Here is a 23,997-nt window from a genome sequence, read left to right on the forward strand (position 1 = left end):
TAAAGAAGTAAATAAAAGCCCACTACCCCAATTAACAATGGCATTTTTGTATTTATTCCTGCAGACTTTTCTAGGCATATATTTTAGTAGCATGATTTATCTGGTATTTTATTATATGAATAAGCCATAATTTATGTACTCAATCATACTACCATTTTATTTTATACTTTTTTACCACATTATAAGAACATTTGGATAAGTATCTTTGCCTTGAAAAGATATCTTTGAGCATATCTATAATTATTTCTTTAAAATCAAGTCCAACAAAGTTCAGTACTTGGGTCTATCTAGCAGTGTGTGTGCTTTTAGGGTTTTGCTACATACTGCTAAATGCTTCCAGAGGTGTTGACATGGCTAGCCTATTCATACCACATCTGAGAGCACCTGTTTCCTGTCAGTTTTCCCAAAATTGAGTATTATTTAACAGGTTCTTTCATATATTTTTTCTATATATAAAATACGCAAATGGTGCTGGATTTGAAAGGCTGCTCATTCATAGAACTCTGTATTGAGGAGGCTGAAAAGGCAGGCAATCAACTATCAAAAAAACTGAAGGGCAATATAAGCTTCAGGGAGCATTTGACAGCTTCTAAAAACTTTACTCCAAGCTTTAGAGTATAAACAATGAAAATTTCCTGGTACCAGCAATAAACCATTTGGAAGCAACAGAAATGGCCACACTTGTTTTCCCCTGGGAAGACCTAAGGCTTTGAACCCGAGGTCAGGAAGGGATATCTGTGTGTGCTAGAATACATGCACTTGAGGGGGTAGGAGGGGCAGGGGTTGGAATGTGGGAGAGGGAGTGGAGGATATTGCTGTGTTGGAGGAGGAGTATGAAGGTACTGAATCTCAAAGGTTACCACAATGACTTAAATGGTGAGATTAGATCATCCTCTATCCCATGCCAGCTTTTATTGTTTATTGTTCCACTAAGGTGCTTTCAACTTTGTTCACTTTCTCCCTTCCCTCCTTCTTCCCCTCCCTCATTCTTCTTTCTTCCACTGCTTGAAAGCCTTCTTAATATACAATTCAAACATATAGCTACCATAGATGAAAAAAAGACCATTTGGTACCCTGGAAACATGCACTGAGTCCTGGCTTGACTTAATTTCATCTGAAGAATAAGGATGAAAATACCTGCTCTAAGATTCATAGGCCATAATGTGTAAAGAGAACTTTGCAATAGCAGGAAAATTAAAGAATATTGTAAAAGCCATCACTGATAAACAGCAGCTTGGCCAACAGTTAAAAAGAAAGCTTGGTTGTGAAGTAGTAACTGTGTCAAAATTATACCTTAGAGTATAAAAAGAAGCGAGAGTAAATATGCAAGTACTGAAAGCAATTCAAGGAGCCCACTTTAGCTCTAGCGCGGAATATGTAAATGAAGTATTTAATCTAGAGATGCCTCAAGTCTCTTTTCTTTTTTCTTATGTCAATATTTCTTTTATCTAAAAGAATCAAATTCTTGATTGGAATATTTTCGGTAGTTTAAAAATAAATATATCTGAAGAAATCAGTCTTACTTTATAGCCGTAGGTCCTAACCTGGACTGATTTTTCCCCTGAGGGGACATCTGGCAATGTCTGGAGATATTTTTGGTTGTTACAATGGAGGGCTTGCTGCTGGCATCTAGTGAGTCGAGGCCAGGGATGCTGCTAAGCATCCTACAATGCACAAGACAGGCCCTCACCACAAAGAACTAAGTGTCCCAAAATGTCAGTAGTGCTAAAGTTGAGAAAAAATATATTTGGCATTATATTATGGAATATTTCATCAGTCTTGTATCATATCACACTCCTTATCACAATGAAAGTTGCATTTTTAAGTTTTATCCTGTATAACAATGCCTATTGGAACAGAACATTAAGACAAAATGTGCTTATATTTCTGATAAGACAGCTGATGCATGATACTATGACCCTCAACCTGATCAAAGAGCCAGAAATTTCCCTGGTTAAGGTTTATTTTTGATTCATTTTCTTTTTCTGATCCACATACCTCTTTCTATTTTCACATATTGAAGAAATAGAGAATGGAGCTTGATTTTCTGGGAGGGAACATATGAATGAATATATATATTTCTGAAGCACCACAGAGAAATATTATATAATATGTTGTGTATTTTGATAGTGTCTCTAGTTAGAGAAAGTCAGCATGGTTGAGTTAAAATAAGCTAAATATAAATTCTCAAGTAAGCATACTTATGTGTGAGTATGTATGTATGTCCAAATATTTTTGGTTTAAACAATAAATAATATACAGCTAGTGAAGACAATTTATATAGAAAAGAATCTTGGAATGGGAGAATCAGGGAACTTTCTTTCTAGTATCAGCTAGGTGACTAAGTTAATTAAATTTATCTGGGTCTCAATTTCCACATCTACAAAAGAGAATGATGAACTAAATGGTCAGGAAATTTATTTCCCGTTGTAAAATTCTGTAACCCTAAATTTGAGTATTGAATTAGTAGGTTTTAAAGTAGCTATATTATACTTCCCAGCAAGAAAAAATTATCCCATAGAGTCTAGCTCTGTTGGAACCTCCCCTACATCCTAAGCCTATCTCCCCAGGAACACTGTCTCCAAGTGAATTCTAACTTAATAAACATCACTAGTTGTTTGCTGTGTTTTTGGGCCAAAATACGTGATGATGATGTCATCACTCAGTGGTAAACACCGACTGGAAGAGGTTGTGATTTCACAGATATTTTACTTCTTCACAAAGCTATTTAATGGATACCACTGGCCATTATGAAGAACTCGAAGACAGTTACAGCAGGCTAACAAACCACTTGACTCAAATTGAGCTATGAATCAGAAATGATCATATACAGCAGCTAATTTGTTAAACCCAGAATGCAAATACAAGTTGTAAAAACAATTAAATTATTTGATTTCATGTAAACTGGTGAAACACGATTTTTATGGAATTTACTGTCTGACCAGCAGATGTCAGTGCAACCTAATTAACTAACATTTTTAGTCGTTTAAATACCTGCCAGTAAACTAAGTGAAGCAGGCTTAAAATAGCAAAGTTAAAAACCTACTGTCAATGTTTTTGATTAAGAATATCTTAGTAGAGCTACAGAAAATATCAATCCTTCAAAAGTTAAGTTAAATGGGTCCTTGCCTAGATAAATCATATTACGTAAGTTATGACACCTTGTTATAATTTATGTGACAATAGCATTTCTCAGTGACATATAGAAGACATGACCTTAATTAAATACAAAATGCTAATCTGTGGCGAAGTGTTAGACTAGCACGTTATTTTAAAAACTCACATATCATAGACACTTGAGCCAAATGTAACTTAATTGTCTCTGGGTGACATATACAAAGCCTTGGAAGAACCCATTAATTCCCAATGACTAAACATTAGTAATGTGATACCATTTGTTTTCTACAATGCAGCCTTTTGCATTCAGCAAAAATTGTAACTGTAATGACAATAACAGCAGCACCTATTATGTGCTGAACACTCAGCTTATATTATCCCATATAATCTTTCTAACAACTCTGCCATGTAGAGGCCTGTGTCACCCACATCTTGAGGATAAAGTAACTAACATTCAAAGAGGTTAGGTAATCTTTCTAATAAAAGTTACACAGCAGCCAAAATGACAAACTTCAGATAGTTCCAAGGCTGTACTCTTCCCTTTATGCAATACTCCATTCCTTTAAAAATGCTATTTTATGACCTTTTATTGAAAAGGCCTCTCATCATTTATCACACTTAATGCTAAAACTATATTTTATACAAAATATTTCTACAACAATGATATGGCACACAAGGAGAAGTACACTAAGAATAAATGAAAGAGTAAGCGTACAATTACTTTTGAAAAGCAAAAGCCATAATTTCTGATAAAGTAAAACATGCCCTCACCATATAATAGCAATCCCATGCCTAGGTATTTACCTAAGATGTATTAAATATATATCCACACAAAGACCTATACTCAAATATTTATCAAAACTTTGTTCATAATCATCAAAACTTTGTTCATAATCATCAAAACTTGAAAACAACCCAAATTTCCAACAACTAGTTAGAGGATAAACATATTGTGGTTTATCCATACAGTAGCATGCTGCTCAGCAATAAAAAGAAACAAACTACCTTTACATGCAACAGCATAGCTGAACCTCCAAAGCATTAAGCCAAGTGAAGGGAGACAGACACAGAAAGCCATATACCATATACTTCCATGTATATGACATTCTGGAAAAGGCAATACTCTAGGGACAGAAAACAGATCAGTGATTGCCAGGGCCTGGAGGTAGAAGTGGGGGATTGGGTATGAAAGGGTACAAGGAAATCTCCAGGGATGATAAATATATTCTAGATCTGATTGTGGTGAATGGTGATGACTATATACATTTATCAAAACTCATAGAATTGTACACTTAAAATTGGTGAATTTTACTTTATGTAAATTTTACTTCAACAAATCAGACTTTTTTTAAAAAGTGAAAGACATTAGACATATAGAAAGTATTAGTGACATCACCATTAATAAAATTTCTGAAGAGTTGAGTCAAACAATAAGAGATAGAAGAAGAGTTAACAAACAACCCGAATCTTTGCCTAGTCTGGGAATGCAGGAGAACAGAAACCAGGGCTCTTGTATTAGCTTGCCAACCCACTTGTGTGACCTTGAGTGAGGCATTACTTCTCTCCAAGTCTCAGTTAAGTTACTATTAAATAAATTGCATTAAATATTTAAATTCTTTAAACTTCTTGGACTCTTCAATCTAGAAAAACAAACCCCAAAAAGGATGAGGTTCACCGTTCCAAAAATTCTCCCCCTTGCTGATCATTCAAGAAAAGCCCAAGTATCACATGTAATTGCTTTGGTAGAGAAATGGGGTTCACAGTATTCACTATTAGCCCTCACCATTCCTTCAGAGAGGGTAATTATTCAATGTGGCCAGCAGGTGTCATTCACTCATTTACGAAAAACTGATAATTCTCATATCCAAATGCTTTTTCAAATGAATGTTTGCTTCATATTTTCATTTGTAGCGATTATGAATATTGTTTCTCTGGGTAAATGCTTACAGGAAGGAAGATATCCTAAGAATTCAATCCAGTCCTCCATTTTTTTCTTAGTCCTCATCAGGTATGCTAATTAAATCTACATATAAAGATGGAAAAAAACATCTTTTACTCCATGATGTTTAATGTTTCAAAGATTTTTAGGAAACAAAGCAATGGCTTTATGGGCATTACTTACCCAGGCTTGCCACACTCAGTCCTTTAACAGCATCCTCGTCATTCTGTGTCGCTCCCTGCATGAAGCCTTCCCCTGGCATCTCCGACACCACAAAACTTTATGTACCCTAAGTAAAGCAACTTCCACACTGTCTTATAACTATTTATGTATAAATCTACTTCTCATCTCTTTTGACTACTCTTCAAACCATAAATTCCTGGGTTATACCAGTGCTGTGTACCCAAGCAGGCAGCATAGCATCTTGTGCTCAATAAAGGTTGGTTGATGGTGAACAAAAAAGTAAATGAATATTTGAAACAATTTTACCATCTCAAAACAGGTGGTGTTTCTATGACCAGGTGAAAAGTAAAAGGACTAAGGGGTGGCGAGATCAATTGAAAAACAGGTAGAGACACATGCCTATTTTCCCTGGAAAAGCATATGGGATAATTGTGACTTATAGAAAGATGAGTAAGGGCAGCAGCATATAGAATCCAAAAATTTGAGATAATGGGGCAGATACATGGCTTATGGAATGAACTAGCAGGAAGTCTTAATCTTATTGTGCAAAGACATCTGAGGATGCCTATCAACCTTTCTCCAAATAATGTTTTTAAAAACATAAAACACATAAGATTACAAAGAAAACTAATTGAATTTAAATATAGTTATCAAAATATTTAAAACTATTTATAAGATCTAGCAGTAGGCTTAAAATAACTATTATAATTTCGTAAAAGTGAAGAGTGTAAATGATATTTTGAGAAATCTGCGACAACTGTAACATGATATGAAAAAATATTTTTGACAGTCACAGGTACTGCTGATCTTCTGTAGTTTTTGCCTAAATTCACAATTGGTGAAAATGCTAGACTTCAGTCGAATGAAATTAAAGTTGTAATGTTTTCTAAAATTACATGGACCCCTTAAATTCTGTTTGTGACCCACTTGAGGTGGATCTATGAACCCAAGGTTAAGGGTTAAAACCCCTGGGCTGAATAGAGGTTAGGATGCTGGGAAACAAGGAGTTATGAAGGGTGAGGGAACAAAAGGATTTTTCTTCTACAGATTTCTCTCTCTCTCTCTCTCTCTCTCTCTCTTTCATTCTCAAACTCACAATATTGGCCAGGTGTGGTGGCCCATGCCTACAATCCCAGCACTTTGGGAGGCTGAAGCGGGAGGATCGCTTGAGCCCAGGAGTTCAAGACCAGCCTGGGCAACATAGTAAGACCCTATCTCTAAAATAATAAAATAAAATAAAAATGGAATAATAAAGCTCATAATATTCACTTCCCCACCTCTCATTTTTTCTTTACCTCATTACAATAGGGTTTATATCCCTATCACTGCCTAAAATCATCCTTTTCCAAGTCTTGCCTGATATCTAGGCATTACATAGTCTAGTGGGTATGGCTTGGTTCTTACCTTATTTGATTTCTCTTTGGCTTTTTCACTGTTAACTACTCTCTTTTTAAAATGTCTTTCTTCCTTTGACTTAACTTTTTCTCTTTCTCCTTGTTCTTTGTAGGCTCCTTTTTAGCCTCCTGTCCTGTCTTCTCTTCTTCTGATGGTGGATATGTCCCTGGAGTTCCACCTCTATTTTGCTTCTCTTCTCACTCTGCACACTTTCAATGAAATGCTTTATCAATCTAGTCTACATCTCTAGCCCAAGCCTCTTTCCTGAATCCAGATCTCTATATTCAACTCTCTATGAGACATTCTTCTGATATGTACCAAGGATCCCTCAAACTCAACGTATCCAAAATTAAACTCATCCTCTTCCCCTCCCTGCTTCTTTGTTTTCATTTCCTACTTTGGTGAATGACATTACAATCCAAAACCTGCCCGAATCAAAAGTCTAGATGTTATTTTTTACTTTATCTTCTCTCACATCACCAAATATAAAATCAATGGCCAAGTTTTAAAGATTATTCATCTTTAAGATATCTCAAGCTTGTCCCTTTTTCCCAGCTCTACTATTACTGTCTTGGACATTCTAATAGCTACCGGCAATCATTGTTTCTAATTTGTCAGGTATTATGCCAAGTATTTTACACATGCTGTCTTATTTAATTCTCACATTATCCCCTGAGGTAAGAATCATACCTATAATTACAAATGAGGAAACAGAAGCCAAAGAGGCGTAAGAACTTGTCCAAAGTCATAGGGATTCTAAATGGCACAGCCTGGATGGGAACCTCGGTCTATTGGACTGCAAAGCTACATGCTTCCTTGTTGCTCTCAGGATCTCTGGTGTTCCTCACCTACACTCTACTTATCACGCTACCACTAAAATTCTTCTCAGAGGCAACTCTGATCACCTTACTGTGCTGCTTGTGATTTTTCAGTGTTCTTGAGAATCTTCACCATAGTGCTGACACTCCTATCCTGGCCTTTATTTGGTCAGGCCAAATGCGCTCAGCCCTGCCAACCTCTCCAGCCTCCCCTGTAACCACCATACAGCTTGTGCTCCACACGCAGGTGCTTTCCACCCCACCCACACACCTCAGTTTCCCACCCTGCTGTATTCATTTGCTAGGGCTGCTGTAAAAAGGACCACAGACTGGGTGGCTTAAACAACAGACATTTATTTTCTCACAGTTCTGGAGGCTGGAAGTCTAAGATCAAGGCGTCAGCAGGGGCGGTTTCTTCTGAGAGCCATGAGGGAAGATCCATTCCAGTCCTCTCCCCTTGGCTTATAGATGGCTGCCTTCTTGCTGTGCCTTACATGGTCTTTCCTTTGTGTGTACAACCCTGGTGTCTCTCTGAGTATCCATGTTTCTTCTTCTTATAATAAAGACATCAGTCAGATTAGATTAGAGCCCAACCTAACAGCCTCATTTTAAGTTAATTACCTCTTTAAAGGCCCCGTCTCCAAATACAGTAATGTTCTGAGGTACTGGGGGTTAGAGCTTCAACATATGAACTTGGGAGGGGACACAGTTCAGACCCTAGCACCCACTAACCCAGGTAACTCTCACTCACCCCTCTGGATGCATTTGCTCATGTCACCCTCCCTAGGAAGTCTCTGAAGCCCTAGATCTGAGTTAAGCTTTCCTCTATTATAGCACTTCCTATTCTATGTTGTAATTTCCTTTTTACTTCTCCAAAACCTCCACTGGATCTAACTCCTTGAGGGCAGGAACCATGTCTCATTATTTATTTTTCTAGCCACAGCCCCCAAACCCCAAACCTGAATCACATAGGTGTTTAATCAGCTAATTGATCAGATAAAAATATATTGGTTCATATTTTCCAGATCTTTATTTTGGTCAGGCACTTTTCAGGAAATTAATGTTAAAGTGGCAAGAGGCAAACAAGACCAAATAAAGCCCCTCCTCTCATGGGTAAACATTTTCGCAGGGGGACAATAAGTTGGTGAAAATAAGTGATATAATCTCTGGCCCCGATAAAGAAAATAGAGTAATGTGATGAAGAGTAGCTATAGGAGACTTCTTTCACTGGGGGTTCGGGAAAAGCTGGAGGAGGATGTGAGGCGTGGTTTGAATGATGAGTTGTTAAGGCATGCTCTGTGGGAAGAGAATTTCAGGCAGAGAGAACATCAGGGGCAAAGGCCCCAATATGGGAATAAACTTGGCAAGTTTGGGGGATGACAAGAATGCCAGAAGACTGTAGAGCAGTAACTGAGGTGAGAGTAGAAGGAAATAATGTCAGAATCTTGAGCTGTGGATTAAGTACAAAGGAAGCCACTGAAATGTTTTCACTGGGGATGGGATATGACAATTCATGTGCTTAATAAGATCACTCTGGATGCTGCATAGGATGTAGATTTTAGAAGGGCAAGAGTGGGACAGGGGGACAAATTAAGAGATTGCTGGCACTAATTCAGAGAAGTGGTTCTCAACTGGGAGTGATTTTGACACCCCCCAAGCCCCATAAGGGACATTTGGCCATGTCTGGAGAGATTTTTGGTGTTCATAATTGTATAGTGGGAGTGTGACTAGCATCTGGTGGGTAGAGAGAAGAGATGCTGCTAAACAGCCTACAGAGCACAGGACAGCCCTCAGAACAAAGAATTACTTGGTCAAAATGTCAATAATGCCAAGATTGAGAAACCCTGATCTAGACAGAAATGATGGTAGTTGGGACCACGGTGGTAGTAATGAAGTTTGTCAGAAGTAGTTAGACTTAAGGTATGTTTGGAGTTAGCCAGTAAGACATACAAGACTTGTTGACAGATTAGATGTGGGCTCCTGGGTTTTTTGCTGAAGACATGAGGTAGATGTTGGTAATATTTATTGAAACGAGGAAGACTAGAGATCAATCATTAAAGCATAGATGATATTAAGAGCCCTCAGAGTTGGTCAAATCATTTAGCAGAATAGCATAAATAGAGAAGGAGAGAGGGCTGGACAAAGCCTGAGACACTCCAGAATTGAAGTTCTAGTGAGCAGAAGAAGCCCGTACATGAGTACAGAAGTGAGGTGCCTGGGAAGGCCCTAGAGGATGTGTTCCAGGCGCAGGGAAGGGTGGCCAAAGGGGCAGGAACTCTGTTTTCCTGGAAGAGGAGGGAAGACAAAGTTCATAAACAAGGATGTAGGCAGGCAAGTGGATTTTGTGATGAGAAAGAGGGCATTTTACATGTTGACATTTATTGTCTATGATGAAAGTCTGAGTATGAGTATCAGTTGAGTGTGAGTGTGTGTGTATGTGGGAGGTATGGGGATTTGAGAGAAGAGAACATTGTGAAATAGCTATCTTGGAAAGGCGGAAAATGAAGTTACCAGGGCAATGAGATAGAATAATTTGGGACTGTTTTGAGTCATTTGAGATTTGTAGTTACAAATTTAAAGTGAGTCCAGTCAGCACAATTTCCGGATTCATAATTAATCAATAACCTTTACTGAATGAATAAAATATCATAATAATAGTAATATTAACATCTACCACGTTGAGTATTTACAACGTAGCATGCATCATGCTTTATACAATGTTCTTATTTAATATTCTCAAATAAATCTTATGAAATAGGTATTATTACCTTATTTAACTGATTTAAAAAACTAAGAATTAGAGAGGTTAAGTAATTTGTTCAAGGCCACAAAGTAAAAGGTCAGAATTCAAACCTGGGTCAGTCAGTTACAAAGCTTATATTCTTAACTATTAATAATATATCCTACTCAGGCTACCATTAATAAAAACCACTGCCCTGACCAGGGCTTTGTAATTTCCCTACTCTTCGGAAAGCCAAAGATACTAGTAACTCTAGGAGTAGTGGTGGGAATAAATGAAGATAGTGCTAAAAAAAAAACTCACCTGTTTCATTAAAAATGCATGTAATTAATTGCTACAATTTACTGCTTTATGATTCTTCTCTTGCAAGATTCTCGTTGAGGCTTACTTAAATCCAGTTTTACCTGTTTACTGAAATGGGCTAGGGAAGGGCAAGTGGAGTTGGAACAAGGTACTGGAGAAGGAACAAGGTACAGAGAGTGATTTGCCCTTAGCCTCCAACCCCAGTAGGACAGTCTTGAGTTCTGATAAAGGATTAAAATTACTTGTACTGAGAAAATATTCTGCTCCTCCTTCAATCCCCTTTAGTTGAAATGGAGATGTGAGGGCTGAGAAGAGGTTATCTAAGACCTCAAGAGAGTATCTGAAGACAGTGGAGATTTTCCTTTGTAATTTGACTCCTGCAATGCATTTAGCTCACTACACATTCTTGGCAGCAATGTGATTCATGACATGATGCAGAGTTACAGACTAAATGCAAAACATAATAGGTCCTTTTAGTCAGAACATCTGATATGGTTTGGATTTGTTTCCCCACCCAAATCTCATGTCGAATTGGAGGAGGGGCCTGGTGGGAGGTGATTGGCTCTCATGATAGTAAGTGAGTTCTCATGAGATCTGATGGTTTAAAAGTGTGTGGCACTTGCCGCTTCTCTCTCCGCCTACACCATCATGGAAAGAAGGTCCTTGCTTCTCCTTTGCTTTCCGCCCTGATTGTAAGTTTCTTGAGCCCCCCCACCCTGCCCCCGCCACCTGGGTCATGCTTCCTGTTAAGCCTGTGGAACTGTGAGTCAATTAAACCTCTTCTCTTCATAAATTACCTAGTCTCCAGTAGTTCTTTATAGCAGTGAAACTAATACAATGTCTAAAGCAAAGTTCTCTGTGCTCCATTGAGTTTCCCTCATTTTAAATAGCTGTCAGCCATAGTCTTTACTTCCCTCTTCACAACAATTTTAAAAGTTTAGAAACTTCTTGGGTTTTTTTTGTTTTGTTTTGTTTTGCAGGGATGGTGGATGAAGAAGGGATGAGGACAGAACCAGAAAATTTCTAGTTCTGATGAATTTGCATATAGCATTATTGATATAGTTGTATATCACATCAAAAGTCAGATTTAGTTTGTATCTCTGTTTCAGTAATATTTACCTATCATTTGCTATTAATCACTGTGTTATTAAAAAGCTGTTTTTTAAAAATACAACTTTTAACTTTCTTGATATATTTATTTCAATACTTATCAAAAATCAATTAAAGCTCAGCAGTTTAGATCAATGTATTTTGTTTTGAGCAATGTATATAATTTAACTATATATTTTCTCACCTTATTTGTTATGATGAAAAATATATTGGCTAGGATCGGGTACCCTACTTGACACTGGGTGTGTTGAGATCTCTCTTTTTCATGCATTAGGTTAAGCTCCTATGAATCTGGGTCTTCCTTTCTAGGAAAGAGGTTAAATTATCTTTTAGCATTCCACAAGCACTTATTAAGCACCTACTTCCTAGCACTGTGTTAGGTGCTCAAGATACAGAGAAGGCCAAGAAGTGGCCAGTGTTCTCAAGGAATGGAAGGAAACAAGCACATCAAGTGTTACACAGGGTAAAATAGTTCTATCTGAAAGGTAGAATGAGCAAAAGGAGAAAATACATGGCCTACAGAATAGTTTGGCCATTCTCTTCTAAGCTGATGTTGCCTACTCTCTCTCACTCTGACCTTTCATGTCCAACAGGATTTTCAGAGAGGCTATCAGCTGGTACCATCTGCCACTAGGGAATCAGGATCGGGAGTCAGATGAACTTGGGTTCAAAATCCATAGCCATCACTTACTAGGATGTGACCTTGGCAAGTTTTGTAACTTCACTAAGCCCAACATTCTTCATCCTCAAAGTGCAGCTTACTGCAAGGGAGGCAGTATTATATATTGGCCAAGAGGTAAAGCTCTGCAGCCAGCTTGCCTGAGTTTAGCCAGGTGACCTTGGACAAGTGATTTAGTCTCTCTATTCCTCAGTTTACTCATTTATAAAATGGGGACAATAGTTTTACCTATTTCATTGGTTTGGGGGTGGATTAAGTGATGAAAGTGCATAAAATAGTGCCTGGCACATTGTAACTAGTCAATAAATGTCAACTATTCCTATTGCTGTTATTATTGTTTGTTATTGTTATAGCTCTCTCACAGAGCTGTTGAAAATTAAAATAAAATGTTTGAAAAGTAGCTAGCACAGTGTCTAACACCTAGTAATCACTTACTAAAGGCAGCAAATGAAACTAAATGAATCTAGCATTCTTGAGCTTCTCTAATCAAACTCCTGACCCTGGCCTTAATGGAGGGCACTTCTAAGAAGATAAGATGGACATATCACAATTCTTCTCATGGCTCTCCAATGGCTTTTTGGTTCACTCAAAAGCCAAAGTTCTTAGGGTGACCTACATGTCCCTAAGTGATCTGGTCTCACCCTCCCTCCTGACCCCATGACCTGCCACTGTGTGCCTCACTTACCTTCCTCTGCCACATCAGCTCTGGACTGTTCTTTAAACATTTCAGGCATACACTTGTCTCCAGTCTTGGCTGTTCTCTCTGCCTGGAATGTGTATCTTCCCTCAGATTACATATCAAAGCATAAAGGACTTAGAAAAAGCAGTTTTTAGAGAAAAATAGCCTTAAATTTTTGTGTTAAGAAAGAATGAGCAAGCTGTGCATGCAACTTAAAAAGTCTGCAAAAGGGCCGGATGCGGTGGCTTATGCCTGTAATCCCAGCACTTTGGGAGGCTGAGGCAGGTGGACCACAAGGTAAGGAGATCGAGACCATCCTGGCTAACACGGTGAAACCCTGTCTGTACTAAAAATACAAAAAATCAGCCGGGCATGGTGGTGGGCACCTGTAGTCCCAGCTACTCGGGAGGCTGAGGCAGGAGAATGGCGTGAACCCAGGAGGTGGAGCTTGCAGTGAGCCGAGATCACACCACTGCACTCCAACCTAGGCAACAGAGCGAGACTTCATCTAAAAAAAAAAAAAAAAGAACAAGACAAAATAAATTGTAAGAAAGAATATGATAAAGTTAAGAGCAAAATTCATGGTCTCAAAAACAGAAGTACAATAAATAGAATCTATAAAGTCAAAAGTTGGTTCTTTGAGAAGATGTAAAATAGACAAAACAGGTTGGGTTCAGTGGCTCACACCTATAATCCAGCCCTTTGGGAGTCCAAGTCAAGAGGACTGATTGATCCCAGGAGTTCAAGACCAGCCTGGGCAACATAGTGAGACCCTGTCTTTACCAAAAATAAAAAAAAATTAGCCAGAATGGTGGGGTGTGCCTGTAGTCCCAGCTACTAAGGAGGCTGAGGTGGAAGGATGACTTGAGCCCAGGAAGTCAAGACTACAGTGGGCCATGATTCTGCCACTGCACTCCAGCTTGGGTGACAGAGTGAGACCCTATCTCAATAGTAATAATAATAATAATAATAAGATAGTCAAAACTAACTCAGTTGAAACTATTCCAAAAAAGTGAGGAAGGACTCCTCTATAATTCATTCTACAAACCAGCATCAATCTTTTACCAAAACCTGGCAAAGAAACAACAAAAAAAGAAAACTATAAGCCAATATCCCTGATGAACATAGATAAAAAATCCTCAGCAAAATACTAGCAAACCAATGCAACAGCTCGTTAAACAGTCAATTCACCATGATCAAGTAGGCTTCATTCCTGAGATGCAAGGTTGGTTCAACAAATGCAAATCAATAAATGTGATTCACCACATAAACAGAATTAAACCCAACCATATGATCATCTCAATAGACATGGAAAAAACTTTTGATAAAATCCAACATTTCTTCATGATGAAAACCCTTAATAAACTAGGCATTGAAGGAATATAACTCAAAATAATAAGAGCCATTTATGACAACCCACAGCCAACATCATACCAAATGGGAAAAAACTGAAAGGATTTCCTTTTGAGAAATGGAATAAGACAAGGATGACCACTCTCACCCCTCCTGTTCAACACAGTATTGGAATGGACAGCCAGAGCAATCAGGCAAAAGAAAGAAACAAAAGGCATCTAAGTAGGAAAAGAAAAAGTCAAACTATATCTCTTCAAGGACTATATGATTCTATACCTAGAAAACCCTAAAGACTCCACCAAAAGACTCCTGGAAATAATAAACATTTTAAGTAAAGTTTCAGGATATAAAATCAATGTACAAAAATAAGTAGCATTTCTATACACCAAAAACATTCAAGCTAAGAACCAAATGGAGGTTGCAATCCCAGTTACAATAGTGACAGAAAAAAAATAAAATACCTAGGAGTACATCCAACCAAGGAGATAGAAGATCTCTACATCAGAATTACAAAACACTGCTAGAAGAAATTATACATGACACAAGTGGAAAAACATTTCATGCTTATGAATTGGAAGAACCAATATCATTAAAATGGCCATACTACCCAAAGCAATTTACAGATTCAATGCTATTCCTATCAAACTACAAACATTATTTTTCACAGAACTAGAAAAAAACTATTCTAAAATTCCTGTGGAACCAAAAAAGAGCCTAAATAGCCAAAGCAATCCTAAGCAAAAAGAACAAAGTGGAAGGCATCACATTACCTGACTTCAAACTATACCATAAGGCTACAGTAACCAAAACAGCATGGTACTGGTACAAAAATAGACACATAGACCAAGGAAACAGAGCAGAGAACCCAGAAATAAAGCTGCACACCTACAGCCATCTGATCTTTGAAAAAGTTGGCAGAAATAAGCAATGGGGAAAGGACTCCTTATTCAGTAAATGGTGCTCAGGTAGCTAGCTAGCCATATCCTGAAGAATGAAACTGGACCCCTACCTGTCACCATATACAAAAATAAATTTGAGATGGATAAAAGATTTAAATGTAAGACCTCAAGCCATAATACTCTCAGAAGAGACTGATTGTGGTGGCTCATGCTTGTAATCCCAGAACTTTGGGAGGCCAAGGAAGGTGGATCACTTGAGTCCAGGAGTTCAAGACCAGCCTGAGCAACATGGTGAAACCCCATCTCTACAAAAAATACAAAAATTAACCAGACATGGTGTTACATGCCTGTAGTCCCAGCTACTAGAGAGACTAAAGTGGGAGGATTACTTGAGTCCAGGAAGTTGAGGCTGCAGTGAGCCATGATCACACCATGTACTCCAGTCTGAGCAACAGAGCAAGACTCTATCTCAAAATAAAAAAGAAAAGAAAAGAAAAGAAAAGAAAAAAAATCCTAAAAGAAAACCTAAGAAACACCATTCTAGACATTAGCTTTGGGAAATAACTTATGACTAAATCCTCAAAAGCAATTGCAAGAAAAAAATTGACAAATGGGACCTAATTTAACTAAAAAGCTTCTGCATAGCAAAAGAAACCATCAACAAGAGTAAACAACCAAACTACAGAAAGGGAGAAAATATTTACAGCCTGTGCATCTAAAAAAGGGCTAATATCCAGAATCTATAAGGAACTTAACAAGCAAAAAACAAATAATCCCATTTAAAAATGGCAAAAGACACAAACAGACACTTCTTAAAAGAAGACACACAAGTGGCCAACAAATACATGAAAAAACGTTCCACATTACTAATAGTCAGAGAAATGCAAATCAAAACCACAATGAGATACCATCTCACACCAGTTAGAATGGCTATTATTAGCAAGTCAAAAAATAACAGATTCTGATGAGGCTGTGGAGAAAAGGGAACGCTTATACACTGCTAGTGGGAATGTAAATTAGCTCAGCCCCTGTGGAAAGCAGTTTGGAGATTTCTCAAAGAACTTAAGACAGAACTACTATGCAATCCAGCAATCCCATTACTGGGTATATATCCAAAAGAAAATGAATCTACCAAAAAGACACATGTACGTGTGTGTTCATCACAGCACTATTCACCATAGCAAAGACACGGAATCAGCCTAGGTGCCCATCAATGGTGGATTGGATAAAGAAAATGTGGTACATATACACCATGGAATACTACACAGCCATAAGAAATGATGAAATCATGTCCTTTGCAGCAACATGGATGCAGCTGGAGGCCATTATCCTTAGCAAATTAATGCAAGAACAGAAACCAAATACCACATGTTATCACTTATAAGTGGGAGCTAAACATGGGATACTCAGGGACATAAAGATGGCAACAATAGAAACTGGGGACTGTTAGAGAGTGGGGAGAGATGGAGAAAGGAAAGAGTTGAAAAGCTAACTATTGAGTACTATGCTCAGTTGCTGGGTGATGGGGTCTTTCACACCCACACTACAGCATCACGCAGTTTACCCAAGTAACGAATCTGCACATGTATCCCCTGAATCTAAAATAAAAGTTGAAAAATAAAATAGATAAACCACTAGCAATATTAAAAAAGAAAATGAGATATGGCACAAATAAATAATTTTAGCAATGAAAAAGGAAAATAACTTCATATCCAGCAAGATTTTAAAGATTTAAAATAATACTTTGGTTAATTTTATGCCAATAAATTTGAAAATTTAAAAAAAATATATAGGCTAAGCACAATGGCTCATGCCTTTAATCCCAACACTTTTGGAGCCCAAGGAGGGAGAATCGCTTGAGCCTAGGAGTCTGATACTGGCCTGGGCAACACAGGGAGACCTTGTCTCTACCAAAATTTTTTTAAAAAATTAGCCGAGCATGATGGCATGTGCCTGTGATCCCAGCTAATTGAGAGACTAAGGTGGGAGGATCATGACACTGAACTTAAGCTTGGGCAACAGAGCGGGACCCTGTCCCCCCCAAAAAATGTGTGTGTGTGTGTCTAAACCTTCAGAAATGTTTAGTCACAATTAAAGACACTGATAAAGTAATTCAACATCTTCTCATAAAAAAAAGTCCCAGACGGTTTTGTTGACCTGTCTACCAAATTTTTAAGGAAAAGCTTATTCTAATCTTTTGCAAACTCCCAAAGAAAATAGAAAAAGAGGGAACATTTTCTGCCACATTCTGTGAGTTCAGTATAACCTTGATAACAATCAGACAAAGAATGTAGGAGAAAGGAAAATAACAGGCCAGTTTTACTAATGAGTGTAGATGTAAGAATCCTTAAAAAAATTAGCAAATTGAAACTGTCAATGTACAATGTACAAAATGATTATGAAACATCATGATCAAGTTGAATTATCTCAAAAATGTAAGGTTGATATAGCTTTAAAAAATTCTAGAATGCCATTCATCAGAAGCATAGATTAAACGAGGTATATCCTATAAATTTTTTTCTTGGAAATTGGATGTTACCCCAAGGACTATTTGGGATGGTATAAAAACAATGAATTGTTTGAATTTAAACACAAAGGTCTTAAGTTTACCTGGATTTGTGTATGAAAATAGTTTTTTTAAATCACCTGAAATAAGGAGAAAATAAAACTGAGTTAAAAGTTAAAGAAAATGTATCTCTCATATCTGAGTTTTATCCTCAAAACATATTTACTAGGCCTGCCACTGGATATATATTTTTTTGTGTGTGTGAGATTTTCCATCCAGATTCACACGAACTTTGCGAGATGATTTTTGAGAGGCACTATTTTATTACTAAAGTTTGGTAATCAATACACACTTCCTTCTTTTACCTATTAATTTGAAAATTTGAAAAGAAATTGTTAATTGTGCAGTACGACCTGTCCTGTAAAAGATATAATTTTCTTATGTTGTTCATATTTCCATCACCAGTTCGTTGCATATATATATGACATTGCATTTGAGATAACGTCATTCAAATATATATACATATTTATTCAAATATATATATACTTGAATGATGTATCTCAAATGCAATGTCATCCACAGAAGGATAGCAATTACCAAGGATATTCTCTTTCTTAAGAAGCTATAGTATTGTTTCTAGTCATCTGGATTATCTCCAGTTGTCAGTGATTCTTCAAAACTCATTTTAAATGGATTAGTGAATATGCATGCAAAGTCCTTGAATATATTATAATTAAAGCTAGACTAGTGAATTTGGCTATGTTCCAATAGTTATTGTTTTATTTACTGTTATTTTATAATATTTGGAAAATATTTTTTCAAGTATTTTTTTCCTAATATGTTTGGTTACATGCATAAGGAAATATATTTAACTATTTATTATAATTAACATAATTCTCATCATAAGATCATATTGAATGGGTTCAAAATAAATTACTCAGTGAATGCCAATTGCTAGAACTGATCCATTCAGTCTTGTGTTGGGACCTACAATACTCTTGTCTCATGAACAGCATAAAATGGCCTTAGGTAATCACAACAGTCAATTTTCAGGCATTGGAATGATCACGCACACACACACACATTTTAAAGGTACATCAAATCAATATAGTTTATTTTATTATTTTATAAGCTGGGGCAGAAAACATATCTTGTGCTTTTCTATATGCCTCAGAGAGCCTAATGCAGGTCTGCGAAGATAGCTGATGCTCCATGCTTGAATAAATGACTGAAAGTGAGTGAGGGCATCAGTAATACACCTAGAAACCGAAGCCTGGTGCTTGAGTTCACATCCTGGCTCCATTATTCCTGAGCTGTGTGACTTTGAGCAAATGACATAAACTCTCTTTGCCCCAGTTTCTCAGGTGTTCACTGTATAATAATAATTATACTTACTTCATAGGATTTTTTGTGAGCATTAAATGAATTGATACATATAAGTATTTAAAATATTACCTAACATATAATAAATATTCAATTTGTATTAGCTATTATCATTTGGAATAGATGTGCTAAGATGGAGCACTTTTCTTTAATATGTTGAATACACATCTTTTCTAAAGCTATTGCTCCAAAGTGATCTGCACAGAATGGTTGCAGAGTGAAGTTTCTTGCTGCTGTGAGCATTAATGAACATTCAAGCTTTGGTTCAGTTCTAGACATCAATAAATGCCAGTTTTCCTTATCTTTTCTTCCGTGCCCTACCGTGTTCTTCACCCCATGTCTCTGTCTGATGGTTGTTATTCTTATTACTGTGTTATGACTAAGTTTTTGGCATTGCTAATCCCACATCTTTGATCTTAAAACATTTATTATTCTTTGGATCTTTCATCTTCATTTACAAAAACCCCAAAAACTTGACTCTTTGTAACCACATAAGCCTGAATTTAAACCTTGGCTCTACCACATAACCTCTTCAGCCTTTATTTACTCATCTACAAAGGGGAAGAATTAAATCTATTTACATGGCTGTTGACAGCATTAGGGCAAGTTTCTGTTATTGTGGGTGCCCATCACAATGCCTGGCACATAGTGGGTAATCAAAACATAGCAATTCCTTCTCTCCATGGACAGATTTTTCTCTTTTTTTACTTTCTGCATTATTTCTTTAAAAAACTGAGATAAAATTCTAATTTAATTTAATTGACTTTTAATCCATCTTTTTCACAACATTTCAAATTTTTATTTTCCAAAAGAAGTTAAAATCATTTTGAATCCTCCAGTCTCTTTAAAGTACTGTCCTAGGGCCTACATGGAATACAAGACTCTATAAAACATCAGTTTCTTCTCTCAGAATAAACCTGTAATTTGCTGGTAGTTTTAATTTTCATGTAAATTACTATTTGGGAGCATTAACCATCAAATTTCTTATGTATATTCTATAGTGAGTATGAAGTTCTTGGGTCATAAGTATGAGCATTTAAGAAAATAATTTTATTTTTATGTAACAACTTGGTTTTGATTTTAAGATATCCTTTTTTTTTCCCCAGTAGCAGATAAAATAATTTGATCAGTTCTGGGTAAACTCAGTTGTTAGGGTCTTCTCTCCTCTCTGATGTGAAATTTAATTTCCAGGAGCTTATGGCATTGTGGCTTCTGATGGGAGTGGTGGAAGGATAGCTGGCTCATGCTTGTCATCTGTCCTTCATATTGGCTCCCATGGAGATGTTCTAGCCCATGGAGACTTGCACAAACCTTCTTGATGGCATCTGCAGAGGTGTCCCTGGTCCCACCTGCACCATATAGTGGTGTGGTCCCTCCTGCTTCCCCCTCATCATGGAGTCACCTCATTATGACCATGAGCCCCTTGCCAATTCTCTGGCTAGTTTCTGCACCCCTTTTGAAAAACAAGAAAATTAATTCCTCTCATACACCACTATTGGCTCTTAGGAAGCTCAGTAAGGTGACCTTGGGCTCTAAGTGCCCACACCCACATACACAACCATATCTGCTACTAAGCCTGTTCCATGACGGTAGACGGAATTTCTGGAGACAATGTTGTCTTCAAAAATTCCCCATGATCTTACTATTCAGAGTGGACCATGGATTATCTGCATTAGGATCACCTGGGAATGTGCAGAATCCTGGGCCACATTCCAGAACTATTCAATTAAAAGTGCATTTTAATAAAATCCTCAGGTAATTTTTATGCACATTGAAATTTGCAAAGCACTGATCAGAGATACAGCATAGAGTTGCAACTTACCCTCAGAACCTTGACTTCATCTAAAGATTCTATTGCTTTCATCTCCGCTAGGGGCTAATTACTGAGGGAGAGGTATGGGGAAGTAGGGTCTGGTGATCTTTTCTAAGAGAGTTTCATCAATGTCTTAACAATCTTGTTTCCCATCTCCACTATATCCCTTTTCTTCTCTTAGTCCAGATAAAGGTTTAAGTTATTTCCTTCTGAGAGAGGAAAATGCTCCAGCAAATATTTGATTTAATCTTTGTATCACATAGGTGGGCATTTTAAACTGAAAAGCCAAGAATGTGTTGTATTTATTTTCTGATCGGGCTGTAATTCCCCCCCTTTCCCTTCTTCCTCACATCTCTGCTTGGGCCAATGGAATGATTCAGTTTAGTTGCCTGGATAGGGGAGGTTCAGGGTCAAGGTAATATAGAAGAAACAATTAATACTTGTCAATATCATCTCAGGGGGATAAGGATTTTTTTAGGTTTTAAAATATTTTAGACTCAAATGGATTTATGTTTTCTAGAAAGCCAAACTACATTTCTGAAACTGTAGTTCATTCTGTCATATTGAAAGTCCTTCTATAAGGCTGCGTTTTCTAAAAATGGACTTTGCTAATAGAATTTTTGTGTGCAGATAGTGAATATTGGGCAAGTAGACTGATAGAAAGGACTTAAGCCTCTTCTGTCTTCAACAGTCCAGTTTGGTGCAATAGTTGATGTTTCAGATAGGTCTTCTTTGACTCCTTAAGAGTGAGCTGTGCTCACTTTGAGTTCCAGGTATTTACTTCCATGTTAGCATTTAACACTTTGTTCACTGTATGCGTTATTAGACTACAAGATTACTGAGGACAAGGATCAGAGTCTCTTTCACTGTTTCATCCTCAATGCCTAGCCCAGTTCCTGGCTCATAGGAAAAACAAACCTGCTTGGATGAATAAATGAACCAATTTATTGGTATTATTTAAAATTTTCCTCACTGAGCCTCAATATATGAGAGGGAGAAAATAAATATATAAAGTGTCATGGAAGTCTTTTAGTCCAATCACTGACTCAAAGTAAGAATCCTATATATAGAATCTCTACAGAGTCAAGCTTTTGCTAAAATATTTCCAGAAGAGGGAATATACTTAGGTTTTTTCCATTTATGGATCATTCACATTTTTAGAAAGTTCCTTCTTTATTGAATCAAAATCTGCCTCCTTAATTCTGTCTGCCCTTTGGAGTTTTATAGATTTCCATTTGTATAGTATAATTCTCCAAGTTTGCTAAAAAGACACAAGTTCAAAATGATTTAAAATATAGTAAGGATGGCTCATCTTGCATAGAAATCACCAACAGCTGGAACATCTGCTTTCTCCCCAATAAAATAAACAGGCTTTGCTTTTAATTTAGGTATTTATAGAACTCTCAGAAATGGAAAGGGAGAGGAATATGTGGGTTTGGCTACCACATTCAACGAGGGAGAATTACCTTGATTTTTAGCCTTTGATGTGACAGCAGCATTGTTTAGGTGCTTCATGATATCTGTCATATAACACAATATGAGGATTCATTTCTGATTGTGGTATTTTATATTTGAAAATGCTCATCAAAATTTCTCTATGTGCCCTTGTCCTATGCTCATATAGCTACTTCCTACTGTCATTATCACTCCAAATTCTACATTTGAAAGACCAGAATTACCTCCTCCTCTTAACCAACTGTTTCTACCAACTACTCTATCACTGGCACTATTATTCTCCCAGGAGCATAAAATACGTGGTTCATTTATCCTGCTCATCCCCACTTCCTCTCAGCTACGTAGTCACGAGCATTTCTCACCTGTAGTGTTTCTCACATTTACTTCTTCCTCTCCAGTAATGATGAGGAGGCTCTCGTTGCTACATGATTCATTTGCTGCTTCCCTTTCTCACTCCTGCTCCTATCCTGTTTTCATGGAGTTTTTTCTTTAATTTCATTAGTTTTTTCTTTAATTCCATTGTCATCAATCTTTCACCTGATTTAAAACCCCAAACATATGGATGACCTGGTACGTCGGTCTAAGCTTCTCTACCTCCATCTCAAGGTCCTCCTTCAACCCCACAACCCTTGACTCTCAAATTGTCCAGGCTCATGTTAGCTACTGCACCACCCCATAAAACCCACCCCAAACTCCAAGTCCACTCCAGTTGGTACCCTCTTTCCTTGCAACCCATTTGCACCCCAACTCATCCACAGCTGTGCTACATTTGCATTCGTATTGATCTGCTCTCTCTTCTGTGCCAATTCTTAAGTTATATTTTCCCCACAAGCTTTTATTCCAGTTATTCCAGGCCTTATTCATCTCCTTCTCTTTCTGTCACTTAACATTTTTATTGTGAATTATGATTTTAAAAAAGGTAAACAAAACGTGTACAGTTTTAAAACAGGTTGTAAAAAGAATACCCATGTAACTACCACTCAGATAGGAAGTAAAGTGTTCTGGGAACCCAGTACATTTTACAGTACTAATAGTCTGTACCTCATAATTTAGTACTTATGGTAATTAAGTATCATCTTGCCTTATCTCATGGCTTAAATGTGTCATTGTATTCCTCCTACTCAATTGTAGGCTATTGAAAGGCAAGGGCTCTACAGATTATTCTTTAGAATATCCCACAGTGTCTCAAACTGTGCTAAGTAAATACTATATATTCAAGAGATGCTTGTTCATTGATTATAGACTAGGAAAAAGCAACACTTAGTACAAACAATATGTATGTTTATGTCCAAAAACTAACATTGTTATATCTTTCAAACACATGTTAATCTTCAGGAAGTAGCACAGTTCTAACGTCTTAGCTTCTTTTTTTCCCACATATTGTCCTCCTTAGTTTCAGTTTTCTTTTCCTTTATATGGCAGCTTTCTTGGAGATTTCTCAGGGAATTTCCAGTTTTACAAAGCAGAATATAAAGGGATGCCTTGATAATAAATATAAGTCCCTGGCAACATAGTAGAAACACCAATGATTGCCTCTCTTAATTCAGTTAAAGAACTGCTATAATCACAAAGCAGTCTTCTCTCTTCCACTGCACAATTCTCTCATGAAAATGAAGCTCTGCATT

Source organism: Hylobates moloch, unplaced genomic scaffold (assembly GCF_009828535.3).
Source record: "Hylobates moloch isolate HMO894 unplaced genomic scaffold, HMol_V3 SCAFFOLD_5, whole genome shotgun sequence".
NCBI classification, from domain to species: Eukaryota; Metazoa; Chordata; class Mammalia; order Primates; family Hylobatidae; genus Hylobates; species Hylobates moloch.